General features: G+C 44.6%; 1 protein-coding gene across 1 annotated transcript in view; it reads left to right on the top strand.

The window, feature by feature from the left end:
• Window positions 1-21422, top strand: part of Ston1 (stonin 1) — an 84168-nt gene that overhangs the window by 19734 nt on the left and 43012 nt on the right. The gene's annotated exons all lie outside the window — the stretch shown is intronic.

Genomic DNA, 21422 nt, shown 5'->3' with positions numbered 1-21422 from the left:
GACTGATGTGTTTGGTTTGACCTTGTGCAGGTCACCACAGCTGCAGGGAGTTCATGAGTATCCAGATCACAGCATTTATCTTAGAACACTCTTTCCCCTCTTGCTCTTAAACCCTTCCTACTTCTCCACCGTTTTCGAAGGGTTCCCTCAGACTTTGGAAAGAAGATACACAGATCCAGATTAGGGCTGAGCACTCAATAGCCACTTACCCTTCACACACGGACCAGATGTGAGTCTGTGCATTAACTGCTGGGTACTGTACAAGTTTCTCTGGCCAAAATTGAGGGCTGGGGAGTTGGCCCAGTGGTTAAAATTCTTGTTCTGTATGTGTGAAGCCTAGAATTTGGATCCCTAAAACTCATGCACAAAGCAGGGCAGTAGCCCCCCTGCAATCTAACTATACAACTGCAATTCCAGCTCACAACGACAGATGGTTGTCCACCTGAAATCCCAGCACATACCTGCAACCCTAGACCACAAAGCACATACCTGTAGTCCCAGCACCCATCTATAATCCCAGCATACACCTGTAGTCCCAGCACACACCTGTAATCCCAGCGTACACCTGTAATGCCAGCTCACGCTTCAGTCCTATCACACACCTGCAATCTCAGCACACAGGAGGCAAACAAAGGCTCCCCAGAGCCTCAGAACATAGATGACACCAATCTTCATCCTCTGTGTGGAATATGTGGAATGCACACACACGTCACACACACATACACACTACATCACACACACATGCAAAAATATTATCACTATAATAATGTATAAAATGACCAAACAAAACTTAATAAACAAAAATATATCTTGCAATTCGCGATCTATTTTACTTTTAAATTTAAAAACTTCAAATAAGCACTCCAGGAAGCCACAGAGAATGGCAGAACGGATGAACCCTAAGTCCCACCGTATCGTGTTTACAATGGCTCTTCACTAGAAACCCGTGGCTTAAACCCAAGAATAGGTTGTGTCAAAGAGAAGAGGGGAAACAACAGAGAGAATGTATGAGCCATCCCAGACCATACCAGACTCCCTGAACGAACCTGTGGTTTTGAGTCCTTGGGTGTCCGGGTTTAGCTGGGTGATTGGGGTTTCTCCACGTCAATGTCCGTGTGAACACAACCTCTACTAGGTGTGAAGAAGCTAAGATATGAAATTTAGTCTTACACACTCGAGTTATTAAAATCCCATAGTCAGTTCGGCAATCATTTAGGTGGTGAATATTTTATTGTGGGTGCAGCTTAGATTCATCAGAATGTGGTAATAGTCAAATGTGGACTGACTCTGACTTGTTTTTTAATCATGTTTAAACTTCCGACAGACAATCCATCTCCATGTCTGTGCCGGTGCTGAATGCCCATACTCCCTTCCGTGATCGTCCATTGGACGGTGAATTTATGCATATTAGCAGTGGCTTAGTGGTGAAAGAAACGATGGTGCAGAGAGAGGGGGGACGGGGAGGGGAAGGGGAGGGGAAGGGGCAGGGGGAGGGGCAGGAGGAGGGCAGGGGAAGGGCAGGGGGAGGGGAGGGAGAGAGAGAGAGAGAGAGAGAGAGAGAGAGAGAGAGTGTTTTCTTGTCGTCCTGTATCTCTTTTATACCTGTTTGTGTTTGGTTTTGGAGAGGGGGGAGGGGGAGGGGGAGGGGAGAGAAGGTTGCAGTGTTAGATCTATGAGCAGACAACAGGGCACAGGGCTGCAGGGCACTGGTTGACTTAGGTCAGTCCTGCACTGGCCGGAGAAGGAGTAGTCAGTACAGAGGAATGAGTGCCAGCTGGATGCATAGGGTGCTATGTCTTAGTTCCTTTTTCAGCAGTGGATCTGAGTTCATGGACGGCGATGTGAGTTCCATAAGCAGCCTTTATTTTTTATTATTATTAATTATTTTATTGATTACATCCCAAATGTTGCTCCCTCCTGGTTCCCCCTCGAAGAGTTCTTTCCCCTATCCCCCTCCCCTACTCCTCTGAGATGTTCCCCCAACCCCCACATGGTTTTACTGTCCCACTCGATACTTTCTAGTTCCATCCATCTGCCTGCAAAATTCATGAATCCTTGTTTTCTAATAGCCGATTCCACCATTGTGTAACCGAACCACATTTTGTGTGTCCGTTCTTTGGTTGATGGACAACTGGGTTGCTTCCAGTTCCTGGCTATTATGAATAAGGCTTACAAGCAGCCCTGCTAACTGTCTGGTCCCAGCTTTACTCTCTTGGAGATGCTGGTCATCTCTTCCAATGTGAGTTCTTTTGTGGCATCGAAGTTTGAACACTCTTATAGTTAGTGTGAATGTCCCCCACAGACTCCTGTGTTTGAATAATTGGCACACAGCCGATGGTGCTGCCTGGGGACGTTGTGGAACCTTTAGAAGGAAAGGCCCGAGCTGGAGGAAGTGGGTCATTATGGGCTGTACCATGAGGATTAGGCCACCCTGCTTTTGACTGACTCTGCTCTCCCATGTGAGCCCCAGCTGCCACATGCTCACCTTGCTCAGAAGACAGCTATGCTGTGACAGGCTAGGCTCCTCAAAGCTTAAGTCGTGCAATTCTCTCTTCAGTTGCTTCTGACAAGTATCAGTGAGAAAAGTTAACTTAGCAACTACGCTGGCCCAGACGGGAGCATTCTTCTGACCTCAGGACTGAAATTAACCATTCCCTCTAGGGAGGATAAATAACGGGCAAGCTGTCTGATTGGTGAATGTTCTGGGTTTCAGTCTGTCCTTTGTGGGAGATGATGCTGCAGGCTTGGGGGCGAGGAAGGCGGCACCCAGCTGTGGTAATTGTCAGTGCTTTATTTTGATATTTTGACACTGTTCAGGGCGAGTTCCACTGAGAGGCCTGAAGTGCCGATAAAGAGACAAGGGAAGAGCATCCCCACGAGTGGCGTGGTTAAATGCCAAGAGCCGGCCGCTCCACTGAGATATTCTGAACACTTTTCAAAGGCTTTGCTAAGTACTCATTGTGGAAAAGGACACACTCTGTATTAAACTTGCGCTGGGATCAGAGACAGCTGTGCTGGAGTTGCTAACGAGATGATGCTTGTAGCTGCCTTTTAATTTCTCTCCTTCCTTTGGTGAGTAGCCAGTCCTGTCATGCTGCATCTCCTCGAGGCTCTCGGGGTCTTATTTTCCTTTCTACGTCAGGTGACTGACACCAGCCACTCAGATCTCATCCCTTAGATGCTGCTTCTGTAGCTTTTCAAATGGAGTTGCTCATGTTTCCACAGTCAACAGCCCTCAAGTAGTGTCCCAGACTCCAGTGTTGTCAACCTGTGTTCTAGCCTGTAGTAGGTGGGAGCACACCCTGCACCCCACCCTGAGATCTATGCAGCAGTGGGTGGAGGTACAACTGTACCCCACCCTTTGCTCTATGCTACAGTTGTCCCGGAATACACTCTGCACCCCACCCCGTGCTGTCTGCTGTAGTGGGAGGGGTACCCTGTACTCTGTGCTGTCTGCTGTAGGGGAGGGGTACCCTGTACCCTGTGCTGTCTGCTGTAGTGGGAAGGGTACCCTGCACCCTGTGCTGTCTGCTGTAGTGGGAGGGGTACCCTGCACCTCATGCTGTCTGCTGTAGGGGTGGGGTACCCTGCACCCCATGCTGTCTGATGTAGTGGGTGGAGAGCACAGGCCAGCCTCAGCTGCAGCAGCAGATTGCCCTGTTCTTGTCTGTCCTTTACAAACTGCTCTCTAACCCCAATCCTCAGACTTTGGCTGATAGAGTGCTGCGGGACCATCCTTCCTTGAACCTTCCTTTGTCTCTTACATTACATTCCAGTCCTGGGGTCTGTCCTAGTCAGGGTTTCTATTCCTGCACAAACACCAGGACCAAGAGGCAAGCTGGGGAGGAAAGGGTTTATTCAGCTTACACTTCCACATTGCTGTTCATCACCAAAGGAAGTCAGGACTGGAACTCACACAGGGCAGGAAGCAGGAGCTGATACAGAGGCCATGGAGGGATGTTACTTACTGGCTTGCTTCCCCTGGCTTGCTCAGCTTGCTCTCTTATAGAACCCAGGACTACCAGCCAGGGATGGCACCACCTACAATGGGTTCTCCCACCTTGATCACTAATTGAGAAAGTGCCTTACAGCTGGATCTCATGCAGTTATTTCCTTAAGTGAGGCTCCCTTCTCTGTGATGACATCAGCTTGTGTGAAGTTGGTGCACAAAACCAGCCAGGCCAATTCATCCCTTGTCAACTTGACACACAAACACATCACTCTTAAGCCTTAACCCTTACTTTCTTATTCATCCCCAAGATCTAAAAAACTTGAAAAGTCCCACAGTCTTTACAAATTCTTACATATTAAAATTTCAATCCCTTTCAAATATCCAGCCTCTTTTAAAATTCAAAATCTTTTTACAATTCAAAATCTCTTAACTGTGGGATCCACTAAAATACTTCCTTTCTTGAAGAGGGAAAAATATCAGGGCACAGTCACAATCAAAATCAAACTTCAATGTTCAATGTCTGGGATCCACATGCGATCTTCTGGGCCCCTCCCAGGGCTTGGGTCATTTTTCCAGCTCTGCCCTTTGTAGCACACAGCTTGTCTTCTAGGTTCCAGCTGCCTGTGCTCCATTTCTGCTGCTGTTCTTGGTGGTCATCTCATGGTTCTGGCGTTTCCAAATCACTGCTGTCTTCTGCTACAACTAGGCTTCACGCCATGGGCTCTCTTCATGGTGCTTAACCTCAACTTCTTTGCCCGACTCCTCCAGTCCTGGGCTGTCAACTGCAACTGAGGCTTCACCTTCACCAATGTCCTTCCATGGCCTCTCACAGTGCCCAGCCTCAGCTGCTCTTCATGACCCCTTCATGTCTTCAAAACCTGGGTGACTCTTACCCATTACCAAGTACAGCCACAGCACGAGGCACAACCTTGGCTATCTCTGGAACACAGCCTCTTTGTGCTCTCAGAAAACACTTCCCAGAAGATTTCACCTCAGTGATGCTGGTCTCTTCCTAATCACCACTCATTTCTTAGTTGGTTCCAGCTAACCAGAATCAATAGACCCAGTAATGCAAAGGTTTTGCTTTAGTAGTCCTGGTATCTTGTTAATCACAGCTGATTCTTCAGCCCCAACTAACCAAAACCACAGAATCTTCACAATCAAAACAGCAATGGCTCTAAGAAGAGTCTTTAATCTTGCCAGGCCTCCATCTTCTGCACTGTTCTCAACATTATCTTCCAAGCTCCTACAGAACATCCCACAGAGTTCTTAACATCCAATGGCTCTTCTAGCTCAAAGTTCCAAAGTCCTTCCACAGTCCTCCCCAAAACATGGTCAGGTTGTCACAGGAATACCCAACTTCTGGTACCGATTTCTGTCTTGTTAGGGTTTTACTGCTGTGAGCAGACACCACGACCAAGTAACTCTTATAAAAGACATTTAATTTTGTTTAGATTTCAGGTTTAGAGGTTCAGTCCATTATCACCAGATGGGAGCATGGCAGCATCTAGGCAGGCATGGTGCAGGCAGAGCTAAGAGTTCTATGCCTTCATTTGAGGGCTGCCAGTAAAATATTTGCTTCCAGGCGCTGGGATGAGGGTCTTAAAGCCCACACCCACAGTGACACACCTGCTCCAACAGGGCTACTTACTAAAATTCTCCAATAAAACTCTTTGGACCGGGTCCCCACAATTCAAATCACTCCCAATAACAATGTCTTCCATATTTGTACTAGAATAGCCCATTAAGCCCCATTTAAAGCATTCCACTACTTTCCACATGTAAAGTCCCCAAATCCACATTCTTCCAAACAAAACCATGATCATGCAATACCCCATTCCTGGTACCAATTTGTCCTAGCCAGGATTTGTATTCCTGCACACAACATCATGACCAAGAAGCAAGTTGTGGAGGAAAGGGTTTATTCAGCTTACACTCCCACACTGCTGCTCATCACCAAAGGAAGTCAGGAGCTGATGCAGAGGCCATGGAGGGGTGCTGCTTATTGGCTTGCTTCTCCTGGTTTGCTCAGCTTGCTTTCTATAGAACACAGGACCACCTGCCCAGAGATGTCACCACCCACAATGGGCTCTCCTACCCTTGATCACTAATTGAGAAAATGACTTACAGCTAAATCTCATGGAGTCATTTCCTCAAGAGGGGCTCCTTTCTCTGTGGTAACTCCAGCTTGTGCCAAGTTGATACACAAAACCAGCCAGGACAGGGTCCTGCCCTAGGAAACAATGCTGGAATTTCCTATTCAGGTTAGGTGGTCCTCATAAGAGAGTTTTAACACTAGCTACATGTCTTAGTTAAGGTTTTACTGCCTAAACATTACCAAGACAACTCTTATAAGGACAACATTTAATTAGGGCTGGCTTACAGGTTCAGAGGTTCAGTCCATTATCATCAAGGCAGGAGCATGGCAGCATCCAGGCAGGCTTGGTGCAGGAGGAGCTGAGAGTTCTACATCTTCATCTGAAGGCTGCTAGTGGAAGACTGGCTTCCAGGCAGCTAGAGTGAGGGTCTTAAATCTACACTCACAGTGACACACCTCCTCCAACAAGGCCACACCTACTCTAATAGGGCCACACCTTCTAATAGTGCCACTCCCTGGGCCAAGCATGTACAATGCATCATACACATAATGTTATAATATTTATTTTTTCTTACCTCTATTTGCCTGGAATTTGATTGGAGAAGTTCAACCCACCATGATTTTCTATTTTTGTGAGAATGCTCACATACTGTAACAGGCCCTCAGACCTTAGTAGGACCCAGACCTTAGCACAACTGACTCCATGATGGAAGTGTCATTCAGGCTGTAAAATGCAGCCCACAGACAGCACCATCTGCCAAAGTGAAAACCAAGGCCTAATCCATCCGAATCCACAGTTCTAGGAAAGCCTTGCTTTTTGGCTTCACTGGTTCTGCATCTGGTCAACTGTTCTTGTTGACTGAAGCATGTTAAGCCAGGCTATGGTTTTTGTGCTTAGAAGCTCACCCGGGAAAGGCCTGGGGCAACTAGCCAGGATAGTTGCTGTCTGGCTAGTGAAGGCATTGTGTTGGTTTCCACTCGTGTCTGAGCAGTCGTCCCCGTAGACAGCCCACAACTACATAGGGGCAGTGACGGGTGGGAAGAACTGAGACAGCAGGGTCAGGCACACCTCTTGGCTGGGCCCAGGACCTATAAAAATGTCACGTGGACGACAGGATGGATTTAGATGCTCATCTTTTCTCTAGAGGAATATCTGCTGTCTAGATCTAATGTTCCCAGCTTTTAGGCTAATGGTTCCATATTGTAACTTTAAATAAATTCAGTCCACTAGTACTCAGTGAATAATTTCCACACGTGAGGTCCTGTGACAGGAATTCAGGGGGTGCGTGAGGTTCCGTGATGCACAGCCTCAATCCTGAAAGGATTTAAAATCCATCACAGTTATAGTCACCACATGATCTCAGAATTAGATATGCACATAGAGTAAGGAAAAGATTAAAATGCTCGTCTGAAATTTGATTTAACCTTGTTTTTTGAAGACTGCCAAAGGTTGAGAGGAAGTACATGCTGCACACTGAAAAGTCACTTGCATTGGTTTCCTTTGGAGAAGGCCTGGGAAGTACAATGCAGCTATGGGCACTTAGCACATCAGCATTTCTTGGTCTCGAAACATTACTAGTCACTTAATTTCCTTCACATAAAGAAAAAAAACAAACAAAAACAAAAAAAAAACCAAAAAAAAAAAAAAAAACCAAACAAACCATAACCTCGAATGAAAAACATCTGGGGATGGATTTGTTACTTCAGCCTGAGTAAATGCACACAAGCAGACAGGTCGTTAGAAATCTCTTAATGTCTCTCGGCCAATGGGAACAAATGAAGTCTAGAAAGTCAAAAGAAGGCCTCAGCCAGCAGGGGTTGGGAGGGAAGTCAGGAGGGGTGGGGAGGGAAGCAGCAGGCAGGGGTGAGGAGAGGACCCTGCAGCAGTGAGGAGGGACGGTATGGCTCTGCGGAGAGGGGCGTGGTTATCACCGGAAGCTCTTCATTCTTTCTTGCTTTCCCCTGTTGTTTTGTTTCTGAGCCAGCTATCTCTATTAGTTCAGGCTGTCCTGAAACTTTCTACATATATCAGGCTGACCTCAAACTCACAGAGCCACCTGCCTCTCTGCATTCCGAGTGCTGGAGTTAAAGGCACGGGCAACTGACCACACACGTCCCCCTCCCCCCAATTTCCCCCACCCCCTTTTGTTTAAAATTTATGTTCTGGGTTTATTTTGAGGCAATGCTCTGTAGCTCTCGCTGTCCTGGAAGTCAGTCTTGTAACCCTGACTGACTGGATACTCCTGATGTTCTTCTTGTCCCAGAATCCATAGCTGGGACTGCAGGTGTGCCCAGCTGCACCGTGTTCTCTTTCCCATCTCATGCCTCTTTCTTAGTCCTCCGGCCCAAGGCACTTTTCTTCTTGTTTGTAGCATAATTTCCAGGTTGTCACCTTTCCCCCACATCTCCTGGCCCAGGTTGTTTGTGGCAAAGAGAAGACCAGGGAACTTGTGCCTGGGGTTGTAAGGTCCCTCACAACAGTGTTTTTTGTTTTTTTTGTTTGTTTGTTTGTTTGTTTTTTTGTTTTTAGTGCTTCCTTCCTATGTTTTATATTTAATATGCAGAATACTTATCTGTTGTTACTGGAACAGGAAAAACTATGTCCATTATGTGGTGGCTCTGCCTCAACTGATATTTGAAGCACCTAAGTTAACAGAATATTTAGGCTGTTTTTACATTTCATAAAATGAGACACATTAGTCAAGAGGGAGAGTACACTTGCTGTGAGGACGAAGCTGGGTGGCTCTCGGACAGATCCTTCACTGAGATCATTGGCCGTGCCCTTCTTTAAATGCCGACTTACATTGGAGAATTAATGGAGACTGTGAACATTCTCCTAGCTAATATTTCATGTTCATGTATAATTATACACATTATGACAAAGAAATGGAAATAGGACATTTGTTAACTAGGAAGTTACAACATTCCAGTCAAGACGGCAGTGAGAGCGTTGGGTAAGTAGTGACAGGGAAAATTGAGTCTGAGGCTGTCCTGAATGCTCTCTGAGTTATCAGGAAACTTACAAATGTGTACTAGGCCACCTCTCTCGAATATTAAGGAGCTGACTACTTGCCTTCTGCTGTGTGATAAGGGGGACTTCAGCTGGCCTTCATGCCCTGCCCTATGGTCGCTTTAACTGAATTCATGTTGGGGTGTGGGAAGGGATTCATTACTGTGGAACAGTATCTGATGTTCAAATAATGTAACTTGATTTTGAAGTTGTATTAGAAAATGGAAAACGGAACAGAAGTGCAGAGTCAGAATAAATCAGCAGTGCCGACCCTGGAAGCATTTCAGAGTTATAGGACAGGGGAACAGATTACCTGGATTTTCATTTCCTATAAAATGTGAAGGTTGAAGCAGGGGCAGGCAAACAGTATTGCTGGGTTTAATGCCTTTGTGGCAAAGTGTTCGGAAGCTAATTTTGAGCATTTGCTGCCTCAAGCCATATGCCCAAAGACTAAGTCACACTTTTCATTGCCGATAAATGTTATTAGAACCTGTACCATTACTAAAAAAGAAAACCACATTTGACTGTAAAGTATAATATATAAAAGAAATGGGCTGTCTCTAAAATATATACATTTTTAACATTCTTATTTAAGGAGGGAACCTCAATGATACATCCTTTTTACACGATAAACACATTGAAATGCTTTCTTTACTGTTTGAAACAGTATCATAGACCCTCCAGGCAAAACTAATAAGAAAACACAGACGACAAAGAAAGTAATCTGATTATTGAGAGTTTCTTAAGAGGTGCAGGTGCTGGTGTTGATTGCCAATGATATAGAAATATGAATTATGGTTTCTAAATGGAGCAGGAGGAAATGAAAGCCAGACTCTCCGTCTGTGATGGGGGCTGGGGAGAACTTCCTGTTTGGACAGGTTTAATTTCAAAGAACTAAGAACCCAAAGAAGGATGAGGGTTCTGAATTCCCTTGGTGTTCTCCATTTACTAACACAACCGTCGTCCCTGTGAGATTGCTTGGCTAAGGCTTGGGGATCTCGAGATTCCAGTCTGCCTATCCCAAGTACTCTGCCGTGCCACGTTTAGATAAATGTGGCTACCACGTGACTACAGCTGTCTGTTTCACGATAATCTTGGGCTAACACCATCAAGCATTGGTCTCCACAGATTATTTTGTATTACATTCTTTGGAAGTGCTCTTGTGACTGATGAAGTTTTGAACGCAGAGGTTACTGTGAGGGGAAGGCGCTCCCATAGGCACAGTACAATTTGACAAAGGGCTCTGCATCACTCTTGTTCCAGGACTTTGGCTCTTAAAATACTTAACATGACAAAAGCCATTTCCAGTTTCTGAGGATTAGAGACCCAGGAGGTCCTTAGAGGGTTTCTGCTGCCTCTTCATGAGGAGGCATTCATGCTGTCCTTAGGGCCAGGATCACATGCGAGATCGTCTGGGGAGGATCCAAATCCAAGTCTACTTGTCTACTGCCAGTTGTGGATACTCAGAGCCTGAGCGCCTCACCACATGGACCTCTCCATAGGTGACATGAGTGTCCTTGTGAGATTCAGCTTGACCTGACTGTACATACCTCTGTTTGTAACTGTCTTTTGCTGCCAGGTGATCCTGGTGATCATTAAGACCATGGTCCTGTCAGGCTGCTTTTAACTGGTTTTCTTAATGGAGATTTGGGTGAGTCTCATTTGAGCCAACAGCTGGTACTGGGGAAATTGGGGTCCCCTCTTGCGGCTCTTTGTCTCATTAAGAAAATGACTTAAGACTCTAGGGATTTTTTTTTTTATTAGCATTTAAAAGAAAACTCGGGGCTAGAGAGCTGGCTCAGCAATTGAGAGCACTGACTGCTCTTCGAAGGACCAGGGCGTCGTTCCCAGCATGCACTGGGAGGTTCACAGTCGTCCGCAACTCTAGTAATCCTTCTCTGATGTCTGCAGGTGCCACTCGTGCACTTGGCGCACAGACACGCATGCAGGTAGTTTACACATACATGTAAAATATATGTATCAAAATACTGATACACAGAGATAAATAAAGAAAAGAAAAACCTCATGTGAGGTGAGCGTAAATCCCAGGAGCTTCCCAGAGGAGGAGAATGAAGAAGATACGGGGAAGAAGTCTTTTGAGTTGGGCTAGTATGGAGGTCACCAACATGGTGGTGTCAAGGCGCATCTTCAGAGAAAGAGTAAGGAAGCCCAAAGCACTAGAAAAAGCACATTCAGGGCCTGAAAGAAAGAGAGGAGAAGAAAAGGAAATAGTTTCACCTTAGGCATAGCATGACAACTTAACAAAACACAGCACCACCGAAGAGGACCAAACTCCGGCCAACCCCTTACCCGCTGCCCACTCTAGCAATGCCCAAAATACGCAGCTGGTTGGTTCAGGAGAGTGACAGCTAGAGTCTTCTTCCTTCGTCAAGTGAATGTTAGCAGCTTTGCTCTCGTTGCCATAGGCCTAGCCCTACTGTTCTATTGATTTTATTGCTGGGACGGTGGGTGAGGGCTCCTGCAGTCGCCTCAGCCTCTGTGTCATTGGTGCCTTGTGCTGTGAGGATCCTTCTGACTGGATGCCACTGTTAGCATTTTGTCTAGGCTCCGCCCCACAGTTACCTGGCAACAGCTAGGTGTGCCTGACTCCCCACGAAAGGCTTTTGTCTTCCCTAAGCTCATCTTACTGTTTGTGTTGTTAACAAATTTATCTCTTTTGTAAACTTATAGGCTATGGGAAACCCACTCAGATCTACCTCTCATGGGCCAAATAGACTCCACCCAGGTAAGTAGTCATGACAACTTAACAGAGGGTGGGATTCCTCTCCTGTGCCATGAAATTGGGACCAATCACCAAGACCTAAGGGTTTCAAATGTACACGTAAGAAAAAAATTTTTCTCCCAAACATACTTAACCTCATTCTTTACCATAATGTGTGTGTATATATATTATGTGTGTGTGTGTGTGTGTGTGTGTGTGTGTGTGTGTGTGTGTGTGTACACACTGGATCTGTTCCTTCTGATCTAATCACAGATGGTTTCACAGACCCTGGACATCGAGGGATCAGCCAACTCGCCTAAGGCTGAGCCAACATTCCCATCCCCATTTTCCTAGGTTACCTAGAGACATGTGATCCCAAGGTCAGAAGGAGGTAGCTAAAGATCACAACGACCCTATTCCTGCTCCACCACCCCCTCTTTCTAATTTTCTTTTTAAAATTAAACCCAAATGGCGGAATGTTAGCATTTTGTCTAAGCTCCATCCCACAGTTACCTGGCAACAGCCAGGTATGCCTGACTCACTATAAAAGGGACTGCTTGGCCCCTCCTCTTGCTTTCTAGCTCTCACTCTGTTATCTTACCCCATCCCCCCCTCTCCCCATTCCCCCCCCCCTCTCTCCATGTGCTATGGCCAGCCTCTACTCCTCTTCTCCCCTCTCTCTTTCCCCCCCTCCATCTTTATTAAATTGGGTATTTCTTATTTACATTTCAATTGTTATTATTCCCTTTCCGGGTTTCCAGGCCAACATCCCCCTATATGGGTGTTCCCTTCCCCATCCTCCCCCCATTACCGCCCTTCCCCCAACAATCATATTCACTGGGGGTTCAGTCTTGGCAGGACCAAGGGCTTCCCCTTCCACTGGTGCTCTTACTAGGATATTCATTGCTACCTATGAGGTTGGAGCCCAGGGTCAGTCCATGTACAGTCTTTAGGTAGTGGCTTAGTCCCTGGAAGCTCTGGTTGGTTGACATTGTTGTTCATATGGGGTCTCGAGCCCCTTCAAGCTCTTCCAGTCCTTTCTCTGATTCCTTCAATGGGGGTCCCGTTCTCAGTTCAGTGGTTTGCTGCTGGCATTTGCCTATGTATTTTCCATATTCTGGCAGTGTCTCTCAGGAGAGATCTACATCGGATTCCTGTCAGCCTGCACTTCTTTGCTTCATCCATCTTATCTAGTTTGGTGGCTGTATATGTATGGGCCATATGTGGGGCAGACTCTGAATGGGCGTTCCTTCAACCTCTGTTCTAAACTTTGCCTCCCTATTCCCTCCCTAGGGTATTCTTGTCCCCCTTTTAAAGAAGGAGTGAAGCATTCACATTTTGGTCATCCTTCTTGAGTTTCATGTATTCTGTGCATTTAGGGTAATTCGAGCATTTGGGCTAATATCCACTTATCAATGAGTGCATACCATGTGTGTTTTTCTGTGATTGGGTTACCTCACTCATGATGATATTTTCCAGTTCCATCCTTTTGCCTATGAATTTCACAAAGTCATTGTTTCTGATAGCTGAGTGATATTCCACTGTGTAGATGTACCACATTTTCTGTATCCATTCCTCTGTTGAAGGGTATCTGGGTTCTTTCCAGCTTCTGGCTATTATAAATAAGGCTGCTATGAACATAGTGGAGCACGTGTCTTTTTTATATGTTGGGACATCTTTTGCGCATATGCCCAAGAGAGATATAGCTGAGTTCTCAGGTAGTTCAATGTCCAATTTTCTGAGGAACCTCCAGACTGATTTCTAGAATGGTTTTTACCAGTCTGCAATTCCACCAACAATGGAGGAGTGTTCCTCTTTCTCCACATCCTCGCCAGCATCTGCTGTCGCCGGAGTTTTTGATCTTAGCCATTGTCACTGGTGTGAGGTGGAATCTCAGGGTTGTTTTGATTTGCATTTCCCCTTATGACTAAAGATGTTGAACATTTCTTTTTAGGTGTTTCTCAGCCATTCGGCATTCCTCAGCTGTGAATTCTTTGTTTAGCTCTGAACCCCATTTTTTAATAGGGTTATTTGTCTCCCTGCAGTCTAACTTCGTGAGTTCTTTGTATTTTTGGATATAAGCCCTCTATCAGTTGTAGGATTGGTAAAGATCTTTTCCCAATCTGTTGGTTGCCGCTTTTGTCCTAACAACAGTGTCCTTTGCCTTTACTGAAGCTTTGCAGTTTTATGAGATCCATTTGTTGATTCTTGATCTTAGAGCATAAGCCATTGGTGTTTTGTTCAGGAAATTTTTTCCAGTGCCCATGTGTTCAAGATTCTTCCCCACTTTTTCGTCTATTAGTTTGAGTGTATCTGGTTTGATGTGGAGGTCCTTGATCCACTTGGACTTAAACTTTGTACAGGGTGATAAGCATGAATCGATCTGCATTCTTCTACATGCTGACCTCCAGTTGAACCAGCACCATTTGCTGAAAATGCTATCTTTTTTCCATTGGATGGTTTTGGCTCCTTTGTCAAAAATCAAGTGACCATAGGTGTGTGGGTTCCTTTCTGGGTCTTCAATTCTATTCCACTGGTCTATCTGTCTGTCTCTGTACCAATACCATGCAGTGTTTATCACTATTGCTCTGTAATACTGCTTGAGTTCAGGGATATCATTCCCCCGGAAGTACTTTTATTGTTGAGGATAGTTTTAGCTATCCTGGGTTTTTTGTTATTCCAGATGAATTTGCAAATTGTTCTGTCTTACTCTATGAAGAATTGAGTTGGAATTCTGATGGGGATTGCATTGAATCTGTAGATCACTTTTGGTAAGATGGCCATCCATGAGCATGGGAGATCTTTCCATCTTCTGAGATCTTTTTCACTTTCTTTCTTCAGAGACTTGAACTTCTTATCATACAGATCCTTTACTTGCTTGGTTAAAGTCACACCGAGGTATTTTGTATTATTTGGGACTATTATGAAGGGTGTCATTTCCCTAATTTCTTTCTCAGCTTGTTTCTCTTTTGTGTAGAGGAAGGCTACTGATTTATTTGAGTTAATTTTATATCCAGTCACTTTGCTGAAGGTGTTTATCAGGTTTAGTAGTTCTCTGGTGGAACTTTTGGGATCACTTATACAATCATATCGTCTGCAAATAGTGATATTTTGACTTCTTCCTTTCCAATCTGTATCCTTTTGATCTCCTTTTGTTGTCTGATTGCTCTGGCTAGGACTTCGAGAACTATATTGAATAAGTAGGGAGAGAGTGGGCAGCCTTGTATAGTCTTGGATTTTAGGGGGATCACTTCAAGTTTCTCTCTGTTTAGTTTAATATTAGCTACTAGTTTGCTGTATGTGGCTTTTACTATGTTTAGGTATGGGCCTTGAATTCCTGTTCTTCCCAGGATTTTTATCATGAAGGGGTGTTGAATTTTGTCAAATGATTTCTCAGCATCTAATGAAATGATAATGTGGTTTTTATCTTTAAGTTTGTTTATATAGTGGATTTCGTTGATGGTTTTCCGTATATTAAACCATCCCTGCATCCTTGGAATGAAGCCTACTTGATCATGATGGATGATTGTTTTCATGTACTCTTGGATTCGGTTTGCAAGAATTTTATTGAGTATCTTTGCGTTGATATTCATAAGGGAAATTGGTCTGAAGTTCTCTTTCTTTGTTGGGTCTTTGTGTGGTTTAAGTATAAGAGTAATTGTGGCTTCATAGAAGGAATTTGGTAGCGCTCTATCTCTTACAATTTTGTGGAATAGTTTGGATAGTATTGATATGCGGTCTTCTATTAAGATCTGATAGAATTCTGCACTGAACCCATCTGGACCTGGGCTCTTTTTGGTTGGGAGACCTTTAATTACTGCTTCTATTTCTTTAGGAGTTATGGGGTTGTTTAAATGGTTTATCTGTTCCTGATTTAACTTTGGTATCTGGTATCTGTCTAGGAAATTGTCCATTTCCTCCAGATTTTCAAGTTTTGTTGAATATAGGCTTTTGTAGTAGAATCTGATGATTTTTTGAATTTCCTCTGATTCTGTTATGTCTCCCTTTTCATTTCTGATTTTGTTAATTTGTATACACTCTCTGTGTCCTCTGGTTAGTCTGGCTAAGGGTTTAATCTATCTTGTTGATTTTCTCAGAGAGCCAGCTTTTGGTTCTGTTGATTCTTTGTATAGTCCTTTTTGTTTCTACTTGGTTGTTTTCAGCTCTGAGTTTGATTATTTCCTGCTTTCAACTCTTCCTGGATGTGTTTGCTTCTTTTTGTTCTAGAGCTTTTAGGTGTGCTGTCAAGCTGCTGATATATGCTCTCTCCTGTTTCTTTCTGCAGGCACTCAGAGCTCTTAGCACAGCTTTCATTGTGTCCCGTAAGTTTGGGTATGTTGTACCTTCATTTTCATTAAATTCTAAGAAGTCTTTAATTTCTTCCTTGACCTGGTTATCATTGAGTAAAGCATTGTTCAACTTCCATGTATATGTGGGCGTTCTTCCCTTATTGTTATTGAAGACCAGCTCTAGCCCGTGGTGGTCTGATAGGATGCATGGGATCATTTCTATCTTTCTCTATCTGTTGAGGCCCGTTGTATTACCGATTATATGGTCAATTTTGGAGAAAGTATCATGAGGTGGTGAGGAGAAGGTATATCCTTTTGCTTTAGGACAGAATGTTTTATAAATATCTGTTAAGTCCATTTGGTTCATGACTTCTCTTAGTCTGTCTATGTCTCTGTTTAATTTCTGTTTCCATGATCTGTCCATTGATGAGAGTGGGGTGTTGAAATCTCCTACCATTATTGTGTGAGGTGCAATGTGTGCTGAGCTTTAGTAAGGTTTCTTTTATGTATGTAGGTGCCCTTGTATTTGGAGCATAGATATTTAGGATTGAGAGTTCATCTTGGTGGATTTTTGCTTTGATGAATATGAAGTGTCCTTCCTTATCTTTTTTGATGACTTTTAGTTGAAAATTGATTTTATTCGATATTAGAATGGCTACTCCAGCTTGCTTCTTCAGACCATTTGCTTGGAAAGTTATTTTCTAGCCTTCCACTCTGAGGTAGTGTCTGTCTTTGTCTCTGAGGTGTGTTTCCTGTAGGCAGCAGAATGCAGGGTCCCATTGCGTATCCAGTTTGTTAATCTGTGTCTTTTTATTGGGGAATTGAGTCCATGGATGTTGAGAGATATTAAGGAATAGTGATTGTTGCTTCCTGTTATATTCGTATTTGGATGTGAGATTATGTTTTTGTGCTTGTCTTCTCTTTGTTTTGTTGCAAGACAATTAGTTTCTTGCTTTTTTTTTAGGGTGTAGCTTGCCTCCTTATGTTGGACTTTACCGTTTATTATCCTTTGAAGGGCTGGATTTGTAAAAAGATATTGTGTAAATTTGGTTTTCTCATGGAATATCTTGGTTTCTCCATCTATGTTAATTGAGAGTTTTACTGGATACAGTAACCTTGGATGGAATTTGTGTTCTCTTAGGGTCTGTATGACATCTGTCTAGGATCTTCTGGTTTTCATAGTCTCCAGTGAGAAGTCTGGTGTAATTCTGATAGGTCTGCCTTTATATGTTACTTGACCTTTTTCCCTTACTGCTTTTAATATTCTTTCTTTGTTTTGTGCATTTGGTGTTTTGACTATTATGTAATGGGAGGAGTTTCTTTTCTGGTCCAATCGATTTGGAGTTCTGTAAACTTCATGTATGTTTATGGGCATCTCTTTCTTTAGGTTAAGGAAGTTTTCTTCTATGATTTTGTTGAAGATATTTTCTGGTCCTTTGAGTTGGGAGTTTTCACTCTCTTCTATACCTATTATCCTTAGGTTTGATCTCATTGTGTCCTGGATTTCCTGTATGTTTTGGGCCAGTAGCTTTTTCTGTTTTACATTATCTTTGACAGTTGTGTTGATGATTTCTATGGAACCTTCTGCTCCTGAGATTCTGTCTTCTATCTCTTGTATTCTGTTTGTGATGCTTGTATCTATGGCTCCTTGTCTCTTCCTTTGGTTTTCTATATCCAGGGTTGTCTCCCTTTGTGCTTTCTTTATTGCTTCTATTTCCATTTTTAGTTACTTCACCTGTTTGTGTTTTCCTGTTATTCTTTCAGGGATTTTTGCATTTCCTCTCAATAGGCTTCTGCTTGTTTATCTGTGTTTTCCTGAATTTCTCTAAGGGAGTTCTTTATGTCTTTCTTGAAGTCCTCCATCATCATGATCAAATGTGATTTTAAATCTAGATCTTGCTTTTCTGGTGTGTTTGGATATTTAGTATTTGCTTTGGTGGGAGATTTGGGCTCTGATGATGCCATGTAGTCTTGGTTTCTGTTGCTTGTGTTCCTGCGCTTGCTTCTTGCTATCAGGTTGTCTCTGGTGTTACTTTGTTCTGCTATTTCTGACAGTGGTTAGACCATCCTATAGGCCTTTGTGTCAGGAGTGCTGTAGACCTGTTTTCCTGTTCTCTTTCAGCCAGTTATGGGAACAGAGTATTCTGCTTTCAGGTGTTTAGTTGTTCCTGTCTACTGGTCTTCAGGTGTTCCTATGGGCATGTGTCCTGAGTCCAAGGTCACTTGGAACAGAAAAGTTGGTCTTACCTCTGGTCTCGGGCCTGGAGTCGCTCCTTAGAGACGGGTTTCAGCTCTCCATGAGGGCAGCAACCAGAAGGGCCTGCCCTGCCTTTGCTTGGGACCCTGTGCACAGGGGTCCAGATGCTGGTAGGTGTTTTTCTCTAGAGCCAGAAATGTGGGCAGAGAGTAGTCTCCTCTGGCTTTCCAGGTGTGTCTGCCCCTCTGAAAGTCTAGCTCTCTGCCCCACTGGATTTGGGTGCAGGGAGCTCTTTGACTGAGTCTCTTCAGATCCGGGTGGTGTCTAGACTGCAGAGTTGAGTGCCTCTATCTTCCAGTTCCCAGAGGCCCTATACAGTTTCCTCTTGGCTCAGGGATGTGGGCTGGGGTGGGCAGTACTGGAGGTCTCTCCTGCCCTGCAATCTCAGGAGTGCCCACCTGTCTGGGCGCTGAGCTCTCTCTCCCACGAGGTTTGGGAGCAGGGAGCTGTGGGCCGGAATCAGCGAGGTTCGGATCCCAGCTAGTCTCTCTCTCTTTTTACCTCCCTCTGTCTCTACTACCCTCTCAACTCCCCTCCCCATGCCCTGAATAAACTCTATTCTATAGTATACCAACTGTGGCTGGTTCCTCAGGGAGAAGGGATACCTCAGCATGGGCCCACGGAGACACCTCCTACCCCCCCACCTTACTGAGCCTCCAGCAAACATATTCCTTCTCTCTTTAGTTTTATAAAACACAACAGCCACCCAGACCTTGATTCTGTCCAGCCACCCTTCATCATTGTGTCTGTGGAATTCTGTATGTGTTTGCTTCTTTCTCCAGTCTCTCCACACCTTCTGCCTTTGATGGTTGGTTCTTGTGAAACAGCTGGCTTCCTCCAAATGACTGTCAGCTGAGATGTCTCCCCACCATTTCTAACAGTCTTGGAAGTGAGAAACCACTACATCTGCTTTGTTCACATATAACATAGAGATACTGTGATGCAGTGTGGGAAGGACAGCACCAGCTTGTGAGTAGCAGGGTGGCAGGATTGGGGGGTTGGGAGTATGAGACTCGGGGCAGGACATCTGGGGACTGATGTAGGGATAGCTTGTTGTGGTTCATGTTTCATGGGTTTTAGCCCAGGGCTTTTGGTCCCATTATCGTGGGCCTATGGCAAGGGAGGACAGTACGATGAACAGGGTATGACAGGGTAAAGCTGAAAACAAAGAAAGAACACCAAAGGGGAAAGGGGTCAGGATCCACATGTTTCCTTCATGGGTTACATCTTCCAGCTAGGGACCATAGTCCAGTACGCTTCTCATTAACCAACAGAACAATCCAGTGGCCAGTTAGAGCCCTATGTGCTGGCTAATGGCCAGTCAACCTGACTGCATTCAGAATTACCCATGTTAGGTCTCAAACCTGGGACAAATGGCTAATGGAGGTGCCTGTTTATACATCAGAGCAAACATTGACTGTCAGGTTCTCCCAGCATCCCTCAGTTCCTAACTGTTACAGGCTTCTTCTAACTGGCATACCCCTCACTCTCCCCTAAAGTTCTCTAGCCCAGAGGCTGGGCTGTCCTTCCCTGTATAATCTGGCTATTCTGGTTACCTGGCCTTTTTTGCCTACTGTTTACTCTCTTGGCTCTCCCCTCCTCTCCCCTTTCCTCCAGGTACTGTCCACTGTGGACTCTTCCAGATGTCCCTGCCTCTGGCTATGATCTTCCTTATATCTACAATAAACCTTCTCCTCCACGATACTTAGGAGAAGTCATGTCCTTCCTCTTTAATTTTAGCTTTTCCACTCAATCTAGAAGATATATGAAAGATACTCACGATGTGTCTTCCTGATGATGTTTAGAGAGGATTCACGGAGGCAGAAGAGCCATTCTGAACATGGGTGAGACCATGCTATGCCTGGGAGTCGACCAGAACAGAAGAGGATAAAGGGGAAGCTGTAAGAAGGGGATACCCCATTTCTCTGCTGTCTGGTCTGCTAACAGCATCTGAGGAGAGACAGGTGCTCCTCTCTTCCGCTACCAGATTGTTGAGACAACGGATTCCAGTTAGAGCTTCCCCTGGAGGCTCACGTCTGGGAAGGGAAAGGTTGGGACTTTGGTGCCGGAAGGGAACTTATCTCTGGAAAAGAGATTTTACACGGTGGTGACAGTTTGTCAGATCGCGTTGTAGGGGAGATTGGAGCCAAGACAAAGCTGGTCAGTCATGAGTGGGACTGGGGTTGGCCAAGACTGCTTAACTACAGATGACTCTTGTTCTGTTTGAAATCAACGTACATCAGGCAGGTAAGGCGGACATGAAAGTCTCACCTGCTTCCATGCTTCCATGTGATTACGTTGAACATGTCTCCTTTCTGTGCCTGTCACCATTTTCTCTGTTTAACAAGCTGACTGAGAGCTGGCGGCAGAGCCTGGCTTGTTGGGGACGTCAGAGGGGCTTTGATCCCAACAAATCCAACAACTCCAGAAACAAACTGAACCACTTTGCCCGGGTGAACCGAATGTTTGAACCTGCAAATAAAATAAGTCTTCTTCAACATAGTTGTTTCTGTTACATATTTTGGTCTGAATGATGATGAAAAAGCCTAGTGATCCAATCAGCCTCTGGAAGCCATACCTGTGCACACTGCTGCACTGGGTATCAAGCCTTAACACCTGTCCCCTTGAGACATTTCCTATCTAAGGTAGAACAGCCTAGACCTTGGATTCAAGCCTGCTTCCTTTAAAGGCCACTGTTGATTATAGGGAAGAAACCAAAGCAGCATCTACCAGTGGTCATTTAGATACACAGGAGGGCAACCAAAAGTCACTGAGATTGCTCAACCAGTGTTGTATAGCTTTTATATAAAAAGTGTATCGTATGCTGTAGGCAGTAACAATTCAATTGTTAGTCACACTTTTTATGGGTACCAAGGTCCAAATTTAAATTTAAAAACACACATGGTCTACTCTATAGCTTTGAGGAAGGCATAATGTATAATGAAATGTATAATGTATAATGAAATACAACGAACGGTATGCTGTCACGAATGTTAGATTGCTACCCATTCTGTGCATTTAGGATTCCAATTTTAAAACCTTGCAAGGAGGAAGATGGAAAACAAGAGCTCTCTCAGCCCTCTTATTTCCCAGC

Source organism: Rattus rattus, chromosome 7, assembly GCF_011064425.1.
Source record: "Rattus rattus isolate New Zealand chromosome 7, Rrattus_CSIRO_v1, whole genome shotgun sequence".
Taxonomy (NCBI): domain Eukaryota; kingdom Metazoa; phylum Chordata; class Mammalia; order Rodentia; family Muridae; genus Rattus; species Rattus rattus.
The sequence above is the reverse complement of the archived record's forward strand: the minus strand, read 5'-3'. Positions and strand labels throughout refer to the sequence as shown.